The sequence below is a fragment of the Saimiri boliviensis genome, chromosome 17 (assembly GCF_048565385.1).
Source record: "Saimiri boliviensis isolate mSaiBol1 chromosome 17, mSaiBol1.pri, whole genome shotgun sequence".
Classification (NCBI taxonomy): domain Eukaryota; kingdom Metazoa; phylum Chordata; class Mammalia; order Primates; family Cebidae; genus Saimiri; species Saimiri boliviensis.
This window is the reverse complement of record NC_133465.1, coordinates 36,912,240-36,924,453: the sequence shown is the minus strand read 5'-3', so window position 1 is coordinate 36,924,453 and position 12,214 is coordinate 36,912,240. Positions and strand designations below refer to the sequence as shown.

Sequence of the window (12,214 nt, the reverse complement as noted above, 5' to 3'; positions counted from 1 at the left end):
ATATTTAATATATATTTAAGTATATAATATTTAGTATATATTTAATAGATATTATGTTATATTTATATATAATATATATTATTTATATATTATATAATATATTATATATTATATATTATTTATTATATATTATATATTATTTTATATATTTTATATATATTTAAAATATATATATTTATAAATAAATATATATTAATAAATATATATTTTTTATTGTACTTTAGGTTCTGGGGTACAGAATATATACATATTTTATTGTACTTTATATATATTACATATATGATATATGATATATGATATATAATATATACATTATATACATCAAGTAGAAAACCATATGTAAATTCAAAATACTATTGGGTTGCTGATATGGAGATTTTCTTTTTTATCATTTAGATCCACATCAGATTTTAGCCATGCTTGGCAACAAATAACTCTATTTCTCAAAAAAAAAAGATATTTCTGTTTTATTGTTATTTAAAATTATTTGTTAATTGAACGTTTATAAAGAAGATACTTTGGAAGCATGCTCTGTAATATAAGAAAGGAAATGATTCTAGATTGTAACACCAGCAATTAATGAAATTGTTCTTTGAGGAGAGCTCAATGTATACTTTCAAATATGTTAAAAATTATACATGATCCTTCAAGCATTCTTTTAGAACAAACCTCAGAGTTAAACCATTCACTTGATATTGTAAATTGAGATAAGTTTCTCAGCCTTGAGACAATGCCTGTACTTCTTCCCTACCTCCTCCAAGTCCCATGAATTATTAGTCTTCCCAAAAATGCATTACTTGGTCACAAATGCATTAAGTGACTGAAAGCTGCTGGATATTTTTCCAGAGTAACGTGATTTCATAGAGAACATTTAATTCCCTGCACAATAGAATACAAAGTAAAGAAAGTCATCCTATGCCAGATTCAAAAAGACTAACTATTCATCACGTTTTATGATGCCCATGACAGCAGCTGCCTTTTACCGCCGCAGTGCAGGGTGAGAGAAAATATGCTCCTGAGAATGACAAGAGGAGATGAGGGAGGTATTTACTCTAGGAAATCCTTCTAAATGAAATAACCAAACCAAACAGGAAAACAATAAAACTCAAAATGACCTGGTTGTTCCCAGAAAAGGCAAGCAAATAAAGGACAAAGCCTCCAGTGAATCCCAAGGGCTCTGATATGAGAACATAATGAGGGACAAGGCCTCAGGCAAGCAGAGAAGGCTGCTGCTCCCTTGAAAAAGTCCAAGGCATGCCTGCTGTCACCCTGGGCCTCAGAGGGAGGTAGTGCTTGGTGGGCCACAGGAATCCAAAGTTCAACTCAGCTCCACAAATTAAAGCATTCGTATTTATCAACCCAAGACAATCAGGTTCAGGGCTTCTAGCACTCCTTAATCATTTTAAGACGTAGGTTTAAAAAGCAATATGTCATTTAAACGACACACCTTCTTGTGCTAGGGGTCTTATAGAGGCTTCACTGAGACTCCAAGACCCAATTCTGTTTTATACCATCAGCAAATCCTACCCTGTGCACAGTATAAGTGTTGCTGAGATAACATGACATATGCATTTCTGAATAACCTCAAGATTTACAAAATGACACTTAAAAACAACAAGACTGTGTGGAATATGGAGTTAGGGCAACGCACTTCATACCTATGGAAATTTGTACCTGGGGAACTATTGATAACAATAATTGGAATCTTGAGAGATACTTGGACAATCCAAACAGGCAGCTCAGAGGGGCTGGAGAATGCCCCAGGTAATACTAAACTGCCCTCCACCCTACGAGTGGAAATCCACCCAGGAGGTGTGAGACAATGCAGGTGGAACTAGAACATGCACACAGAGGAATGCAACCTACCCAAGACTGGGGAAGTCCCACTGTGGGGAGAAACATCTGGGTACAGATACTTGTGCTTCATTTTCTTCACATAGGGTTATAAAACCTGCTTATGCCTCAGACAGCTGAGGGTTTTCTTCTTTCCTACTGAAGGTTATAATTCTTTTTTTTTTTTTTTTTTTTTTTTTCAGACAAAGTCCTGCACTGTCGCCCGGGCTGGAGTATAATGGTGCAATCTTGGTTCACTGCAACCTCTGCCTCCTAGGTTCAAGGGATTCTCCTGCCTCAACCTCCCAATTAGCTGGGATTACAAACGCACACCCACCGCCACACCTGGCTAATTTTTTGTATCTTTAGTAGAGATGGGGGTTTCACCATGTTGCCCAGGCGAGTCTTGAACTCCTGACCTCATGATCCATCTACCTCAGCCTCCCACAGTGCTGGGATTACAGGCGTGAGGCACTGTGCTCAGCCTGAAGATTATAATTGTTTTGCCATTCTGGTATTCATGTTACAGAGAATTGTGCAGCATAGGATAACGCCCTAACTTTGTGTTCCTTATTTCTCCTCTAATCCAGTTACTTTCCTGAGTGGGGCAGAGAGTGGAGATCTGGGCATATCATAGAACCACAAGACACAGTGATCCTAAAATGCACTGACATTTCCCTGTTTGAATAGCTTATAGCAAGGTGATAGCCAAACTTTGGAGAATCAACCTGAAGGTGGATGTAGGCAGATGTGGATGTAGCTCCACAGAGGGGTTTTATAACTTTAGAATGTCTCATGCAAAGCAAGTACAGGCTGTCCAAGTACAATGAACTTTTCTACACCTTGGGCTTTACTGAGAATGAGAGTGGCACAGTGGGCAGTAAGGTGAGAAAAAATGAGGCTACTTTGTTATGGGAGCCTGGAGAAAAAAGAGTTAAAAGAAACACCAACTGTGTTTAATGCTGTTGAAAGGTCAAGTAACAAGAAATCCCTGGATCTGGCAACTTGAAAAACATTGTTTTGCTAATCAAAAGCAGTCACCCTAGAAGGATGGACACAGCCTGAGTGGAGTGAACAAGGAGAAGAATGTTGTGTGGACACACAGAGACTTTAAACCAGGGATCTATAAAGGGCCAGATAGTAAACATTTTAGACTTTGCAAGCCTTGCAGTCTCTGTCCACAACTACTCAGTTCTGCTATGTGAAAGCAGCCACAGACTATAGCTGGCCTTTGAACAATGCAGAGGTTAGGGGTACTGATCCCCTGGACAATCAAAAATCTGCCTATAACTTGTGACTCCCCAAAAATGTAACTACTAAAAGCCTACCATTGACTGGAAACCTTACTAGTAACACAGTCGATTAAAATGCATTTCATGTATGTATTATATACTGTATTCTTACAATAAAGTAAGCCAAAGAAAAGAAAATGTTTATTAAGAAAATCATAAGGAAGGGAAAATATATTTTCTCTTCATTAAAGTGGAAGTGGATCATCCTAAAGGTCATCATCCTCATTATCTTCACATTCAGTAGGCTGAAGAGCAGGAGGGGTTAGTCTTACTGTCTCTCAGGCATGGCAGCGGTGGAGGAGGTAAAAGGGGAAGCCGGAGAGATTTACTATACTGTAAAAAACTACATAAAAGTGGGCCTGTTCAGTTAGTCCAAACTCATGGGTTGTTAAAGGGCCAAGTGAATATATTTAATACAAGAAAATGGGCATATCTGTGTTCCAATAACACTTTATTTATGGACAATAAAGTTTGAATTTCATATATTTTTGACATAACAAAATATTTTAAAAATTTTTTCTCCAAGAAATGTAAAAACCATTCTTAATTCTTGGGTTGTACAAAAATACATAGTAAGCCAGATTTGGACTGTGGGCCACAATATGCCAACCCCTGCAATAGAACTCTCTCTGGAAAAGATTTTCTGTGCATGGTATTGAATAGATGGCATGAAATCCGTAGATCAAAGGGAATGCAAGTTCCTTAAAGAGAAATATTTCCTGTCTTATTTTCTAGTTTAGGTAATCTTCTAACACAGGTCTTAGCACATAAGTGCTTAATAAATCTGTGCTAAGTAAATGAATTAATTTTAACGTAGATCTGACTGCTAAATTAGTCCACTACGTTCACAGTATTCTACTGCCACACAGGCACATTGACAGTCCGAAGACGAGCCTACACAAGTTCTCAGCAGCTAATACAAGAATAAGTCGTCTGTGTGCCATGAATCCTTCACTGCTTCTGGGACTGGAGACAGATAGCTGTCTGCAAAGCTGGGTGTCTGCTTATTTGGCCTTGCTCTGAATTCCCAATGCAGACATCTGGCTGTGTACTCAGACCTGAACTCTGCAAACTCACCTGAGATTATGTGCCCTATTTGAAAACAGCCCTGATTGAGTAAAATTCCCCAGCTCAATTCTAATGCCAATTTTCTTTTAGTGAAGAATTATTTTCCTTAACAGAATGATAAGGCCCAGCCAAGAAGACAATAGACACAAACACACACACACTGCTCTATATATACAATATGCATATATAAACATAATACATGTAAACATATATACACATACACACACACACCTCTCTATAATATGCATATACATACATAATACATATATGTACACGTATACAAACACAAATAGTTTTTTTCTGTTTTGTTTCCTCTGTCATTTCCCTTGCTCCCTTTAGAAGCCTGCTATCTTCTCACAAACAGCTTCTGAGCTGCCTTACCTGATAAGCCTATGAATGGGTAAGACCTTTCAGACTTCTCCAGGATCTCTGGCAGCTATGCTGGCTGAGGAAACAGATAACCCTTGGTTTGAGGAATGACAGAATTTTTCTTGATCCACTAGCTGATTTACTAAGCGCTCTGCTACTTATAGATCTAGAGTCTGTGTTTTCAAAGATTTCATGGGAAACAGAGCCAGGGGTAGGCACTGTCAGCGTAGAATTTCCTCCACAAAATGATTCAAGTAACAAATGCTCATGTGACATTTTCCCTTCTCTGAACTCACATCACTGACAGTGTAAGCCACTTGGAATTGAATCACACACTGTACTGTGGAATTAAAGCCCTCCGCACATCTTTTCAGTCTTCTCATTCCTGGGACAGACTTACTCATCTCCCACAGCCTACATTTGAGTTACACTTAATTTTCCGCCATTTTGGAACAACCTATTTTCCTTCATTTCATTCACTTGCTCATTTTGCAGCCTATTGCCTACCCCTCTCCTGACCACTTCTCTCCAACCCTCATCTCTTAGAGTCCTACTCATCCTTAAGGCTTTACTAGCATTTTCTTTCCTCCAAGAAGAATTCACACATCCCCACGGAGGCACTTAACATTCCCAGGTCCTACCATTCCTTTGACTTTGTTTCCTCCTCCACTGCAGTATCTGCTGCATGCAGTGGGTTTCAACAGAGAGAGCATGTGCTCTAGAGTTAGACAGACCTGGTTCAAATCTTATCTCTGCCATTTACTCACAAAGTCAGTTAAGCTCTCTGATCTGTTTGCTAATAGATAAAATACCTCAATGTTTCCAAGTTTGCTTGAGGAGCAAATGAGATGATGAGTGAAAAGCACCTGGCATGGGTGATTGTTTTTAAAAAAAAACAGTTACTAGTTGCCTCCTTCACCCCACCCCATTATGAAAAGATGACGTTATCTTCACAACCTCCTATTTACTCCTACTAAAGTATTTTCTGTAAGAGAGCTGGTCTGTTTTTTCAAGAGGAAAGTGATTAACCCAAGTTCCTAGAGCCAACTGCTCGAGTTAAACAAAAACAGAATCAGCGAGTTATAAAGTAGAAAGAATTCTAAGAAGGAATCTGGTAGAATTAGGAATTTTCCAACAACTCAATGTTTGCCATCTGATAGTCACAGGTTTCTGTCTCCATATGGATCCAACCTAATGGAATCATTGAGCAATATCTGGTGCTAACATTCCAAGCCTACAAACTGCTTTGGTGAAAGGTCCTACTCTCTAATCCATCTCCCTTCAATGGACCAACTTCACCTATAATCATGGCAGCGCTCTCTTGGTTTCAGAGTAAGAAGGAATTCTTGAAAGAAATAATTAGAAAGTTATTCACCTCAAATGGCTGTCCTTAGATTTTTATATTACCAAGTTGTTGATATTTCTGATCTCATCTTTAATTCTCTCATGGCTTTAAACATCTTATTTCAAGATGGTGCTACTGGAACAAGCACAGATCCTTCCTTTACACAAAATGGGAAATTTAGAGTCGTTATGGTGAAAACAGTGTGGCAATGTTGCCACCGATCTCTTCACAATGACCCAGAAAATACAGAAGGCCCTCACTGGCTGGTCAGTTGAGTCCCTGGTCAAAGGGCAGGTTCAAATTGGGCCTGCGGCCATCTCGTTCACAGGGCAGGTCTGGCCTCCATCAGATTGATCTGGAATAACGCTAGAAATGAAATGCTTAGAGTAGGATATTTTCAATTTGAAGTGAAAGAGAAATAAGGGCAGGCAGAGCAAGGCAAGAGTTGACAGCCCCATGTGTTTAAAAAAATGCTCTCAACAAAGGAGATTTACCCAAGAATATCACATTGAAAAATCGAATTTCCTCAGGCAAAGCAAACTGTACGCCAGTAAAGGTCAGTTATTCCTCCTAGATCACAGTTACTGCAACCACCTATTTGTTTTAAGGCGAGTTTCTTATTGTTTGTGTTTATAGATCCTGGTCTGCCTTATGTAGGGAGACTACCAAAGAAAAAGAAATAAGCAGAAACATCATTTTTCTATTCCATGCCTGGGAATATTAAATGGTACTTGGCTATTTAAATATGCTATTTGAACTGAATTCAAAGTGCATTATCCCATATATCAGTTGATGTTGAAACACTTAGCCAAATGCTTAATGCCTAGAAAAACTGTATTGGACCTTAATAGCGGTGTTTTAAAAATAGGTAATGTCAGGATTTTTTTCACTAGCTCTTGAGTTAACTCTTTGTCATCCAGCATGTGACTCAAGCCTAAAATTGTCCCTGGTTGTAGAAGAATCACTGAAAGGTGGGGAAGAAATGCTGCTTAGGTTTTCTGAAGAGTTTAGATCTTTTAATAAACTAACAAAAGGCTAAGGGACAACCCACAAGTTGGGATGACTGAGATAACGAAAGAGCACTCCTTGATGGAACCCCTAAAATGGCAAATAACCCTCAGTTCCAAGAGTGCTATGGTGCTTGGCTAGGAACATCCAGGGAACTGGTGTCTTCTAGGAATAATCCTTTCCAGTTAGAAGCCAACAAACCAATGGGCTTTTAGAGCACACAAACCCAGGTCGGATGCTGTCAGACAATTGGTAAGAGGCCAGGTTAATAACTAAAGCATCATACATTCACCATGTCAGATTCTAAAATAGTGGCTTTACACACCTATTACCATTTAACCCTCATAACACTTCTGCAAGGTAGGAATTATTGTCCATATTTTACAAAGAGATGGAGGCTCAAAAGGGCAAGTAAATTGGCCTGAAGTGACATAGCTTGTTCAGTGGCAGAGGTAGAAGAGATTTGAAATTGCTTTGTAAAGTGCTTAAGCCCAAATACTCATCACCATATAGCCTTGACCCACAGGATGTCAGAGACGGGGAAGTCACAGACACTAGGAGGGGTCAAGGAGGTCAAAATCAAGAGTGGAATCCACCGTTTTATCATTTGGCCTTTAATGCAACAGCAGGAAGTTAAAAGGTGGAATCTGACCATTTGCATTGATTTTTCCATGTTTCTCATGTTTCCTTTCCCTGGATCCACATTCTGTGGTTTATAGTACATGTTTCTGCCTCCCCTGATTGGTCTAGGGACCCTTCTAAATTCCCTTATCTGGAATGTTAATCTCCACCCTGCAAGTTCTCTTGGTCTCAGTGTATCATATACGACATATCCACTCTACCAACGCTAGTTGGAAAATTTAGCCTACAGAGTAGCCTCCAACTTCTCTGACTTCCTTTCCCCTGCTGCCCCTTAGCATCATCCCTCCAGCCCACTAGGACAAGGTTAAGACACAGGCAGGAGGTCACAGCATTCCTAAACACTGTAAAGCTGTAGGCTAAGCAAAAATTTCAATTCTAATAAGACATTCTAATGACAAGGAACTCGAAAACTCCTCATCCCTTTTTCTTTGGTTCTGAAAGAGGCCATGACTCAGCCTGGTCAAACACCCATACAGATTCTACCTGTTAAACAACAAATAAAAAGAGCAAGGACCCTTTTCAGATATTCAGACTTAAGTGGAAATTTACACCGCTGGCCTACAGCCCATTGCTGATAAAACGTTTTCCCTTAGCCAGAAAATTCTGGCAACTCCTCCTTCTCGGGTTCTATTTGTAGATTCAGCAGATGCACCAATACCTTTCCTCTTCTCAGGGCCAACCTGTCAGTTACCTAACTCCCTCTGGTTTTCCTTGGATACCACACTTTGCCTAGCAAGTGCTTAATTGCTGCTTTAATGCCAATTTAATTCTCTCTCCATTATTCCCTGAACTCTGACAGCCCCATTGCATTTCTCCCCTTTAATGTTTAATGCGATGATGACTGTTGCTGATCAGGACTAAATTTTACCCTAGGATGCCCAGGGAATAAATGTTTTTATTAAGAGTACAAGAGAGGGAAAGCCATTCTGAAAAACAGAAAAGATTCTTGTGATGTTCCTCTGGAGACTCATTGAGCGGAGAGCAGAGCTGACTTGTGGTTATTATTTGATCAGCTTGAGCTAATCTGTGTTGATGCCTCCTGCCAAGTCCTACCATTTGAATGTGATTTCCCATCTACTAATACATAATGTATAGATCTGGATATAGGCAAATCAATTATCCTGCTCCTAAGAAGCAAAGACAAACTAATGGAAACATTAGCCTAAGACTGCAGGAAAATTGCAGTATTGAATACCTAGGTGTGTGTTTTATAAGCATGTATGTTGGTGGGGAGTGAGCCGTCAAAGAGGAGGGAGGCAAGGAAAGGGGTTCAGAGAACAAAAAGGGGAAATGAGAGGCAAAATCACAACACCTGAGGCCACAATGACCTGCCTGTTTTGTATGGAGGACATCTGATCATAAACACAAAAATTCTTGTAAAACAATACCCAGACGATTCCAGGAAGCTTCGCTTCCTTGTGTTAAATTATCAGATGCAGCAATATATGTATTTAGCTCTATTGAGCCAAACTAAGGATCGGCATGAACATACACTGGAGAAATGATGAGTAACAGGATGTCCTAGGGAAGATTGACTCTGCCATGCTTGAATTCTTCAGTTCACAAGAAATCTGAAAACTGATGGCACAGATACAATGTTTTAATATCCATGGGGGGTTAGAGGATGTGAAATTGAAATGGGTTGGGGGTACTCTTGAAAGCTGGCTGAAGAGTAATTGCAAGTGTGTAAAGCTAGTTTAAATCCATCACTCTCCAAAGATTGATTTTTAAAACTTTAAAAACACATATTGTGCCCTTGCAGTTATTTGAACATAAAAATGTTACTGGATGGGTTACTTTTCAAAAAATACAGACCTTCTAGAAGAACTTAATCAATAATTTTATGATTTAAGACACTTATGAGAAGCAAGTTTGCATATTATTTAGAATTCCTAGGACTGAACTCATACAGTGAGCTAACATACAGTAGGTACTTAAGAAATGTTTAAATGGAAAAATAGATGAGTGAATGAATAAAAGGCATAATATGCATTCAGCTACGGCCTTCCATAGGCATGTGGGTGTAGGCAGATAATACTTTAAAATATTTTAAAATTATAATAACATTTTTACAAACATATTTTAAATGTTTATGATAGCTTTCCAGTATTTGGTAGTGAATTTTATCTGTCTCTGAATAAAGCAGAAACCAGATGAGAGCCCCATGTTTGTGAGTGGAATACAGAAACGACTTTGTGAACTTTTCATTTCGGAAGTCATAACCCTTCCAGCTGATATGAGACTCAACTATAACACACCATTAAGAAAATACAAGTGAAGCAGACATCAGCTGACACAATAGGATCTGTGATACTGAGAGTGGAATTTGGACAGGTAAGGAAAATTCTAGATGGTTTAAAGGATACAGAAAAACATATTTGCTCTAAAACAAATACTGCATTTTGATGGTGACCTGTAAAGCTCAATGTCTTAAATTTTTGTCAGGCAGAATACTGCAATGATGGAAACACAAATGTAGAAATATATTTTTATGCTACCATTACAAAGAGCTCCCATGTATTGAATGCCCTGTCCTATGCACTTTGTGTGACTCATTAAACACTTAAAACCACCTGAAGCTGAGTGTCACAATCTCTGTATTATAAATGAGAAAACTGATGTACAAAAGGTAAACTAGTTGTCAAAGGTAGCATAGCCATTGTGTGACAGAGTTAAGATTTGAACCCAAGTCTGATGCCAAACCCAGCTTTCAATCTCCATGAATACTGCCCTTTGTATCTAGGAGAACACATGAATACAGAAAATTAATGTTTTATTAGTTTTCACTAATCCATTTTAGTAACACACCTTCAGATTTACAGCGTCTGTGTGAAGGTCCTATAAGGGCTACTGGGGATATGAAGGCAAATAAACCATAGTCCCTGTCCTCAAGAAACTCATAATCTAAAACAAGAAATAGACGTTGGCATCATGAAATGTAGCACAGAGGCCCAGTGGCTTTCCTGGTAATACAACTGAATGAGGAAGTAACTGCCTATGTAGAGAAGGTATCAAAATGATTTTTTTTTTTCATTTAAGAACCATGAATATTCTTAACTGGCATAATCAATATTAAGTATTAATATTAAGTACAAATTTGCCCAGTGAGGTAAATTTCTAATTCTGTTGTTATGATTTGTTTCTGTGCAGAATCTCACACAACTTTCAAATGTTTTATGAACTATAGTATGCCATATCAAAAATTAAACTGTAAGAAAAGACTCCTTAAAAAACTGAGGCAAAAAAGCACTAATACCTTTAACAACACAATGACAATTATTGCCAACAATAAAATTCCACTATTTTACTTAACTAAACCAACACTTTAGGAAATACACACAGCATTCTTTACTATAAAGTTGACTCAGTCTTTATATAAAATGAAAGTGATTTTCAACACGTCATTAAACTGCAGGCTAATGTATTTACAGATAAACAATTAAAAAGCAAAAATAGGTCAAAGAACACTGAATAACTTATTGCAAGAGAAAATATGTTCTTGATAGTGACCATGCAAAAAAACTTTATGTATACCTTAGTATCTAATAGTGACTGACATGCATAATAAGAAAAATATCAGCCAGGTGTAGTGGATCACACCTGTAATCCCAGCACTTTGGGAGTCCAAGGCAGATGGATACCTTGAGTCCAGGAGTTAGAGACTAGCCTGGGCAACATGGAGAAATCCGTCTCTACAAATATACAAAAATTGGCCAGGTGTGGTGGTGCACCTCTGTGGCCCTAGCCACTTGACAGGTTGAAGTGGGAGGATGGCTTGAACCTGGGAGGCTGAGACTGCAGTGAGCTGAGATTATGCCACTGTACTCCATCCTGGGCTACAGAGAGAGACCCCATTTCAAAAGAAAAAGAAAAATGTCTACAGGCAGCTCTATCAACACAGAGAAATTCTTATTAGGAAAAGAGCACTGTGAACCAAAATAATTCAGTTAGAAAGATTTATTGTAACTATAAGAGAGATTTAACTCAAAGATATTTGCAGAGATGTAAATTTCAGTGAAGTTTTGTAGCCATAGAGAACTTTTCTCCGGATTTTATAAAGAATTATTTACCTTATTAAAGGCTATATATGAAGGCTAGACAAAGAATTCTTAGATAGGTACAAAAAGCATAATCTATCAAAGAAAAATTGATAAAAGAAAACTTTTATTTAATAACAATTGAGATTTTTTTTTCAACAACACTGTTAAGAAAGCAAAAATAAAAGCCATAACCGGGGGGAAATATTTGGAAAATATACATATCAGAAAATGAACTGATATCCAGAATATATAAAGAACTCTCACAACTTAATAATCAGAAACAACCCAATTAAAAATGGAAAGGATTTAGACACTTTATCAAAGAAAATAAATGAATGGCAAATAAGTATATAGAAATATGCTGTATATCTCGTGATTTGTTGAACACCAACTCATACCTAATAATTTCATTAGTTGTTAGGAAAGTGCAAATTAAAACCACAATGAGATATTACTACACACCTGTTAGAACGGCTACATTAAAAAGACTGACCATGCTACATGTTGGTGAGGATGTAAAGCAACTGTATTTCTCACACACTGCTAATAAGACTGTAAAATCCCTGTCTACCCTTAGACCCGCTGCCCAGCACTCCTGCAGTTCACGCCCTCAGACC

At 38.0% G+C, this 12,214-nt stretch overlaps 1 long non-coding RNA gene across 1 annotated transcript in view; it reads left to right on the top strand.

Annotated features, from left to right (window-relative positions):
- Positions 1 to 3,368, top strand: part of LOC141581846 (uncharacterized) — a 30,679-nt gene extending 27,311 nt beyond the window's left edge. The window contains exon 3 of the long non-coding RNA XR_012514618.1: positions 2,037 to 3,368. This is a non-coding gene — a long non-coding RNA (uncharacterized LOC141581846). The remainder of the gene's footprint in view (positions 1 to 2,036) is intronic.
- Positions 3,369 to 12,214: the final 8,846 nt, after the last annotated feature.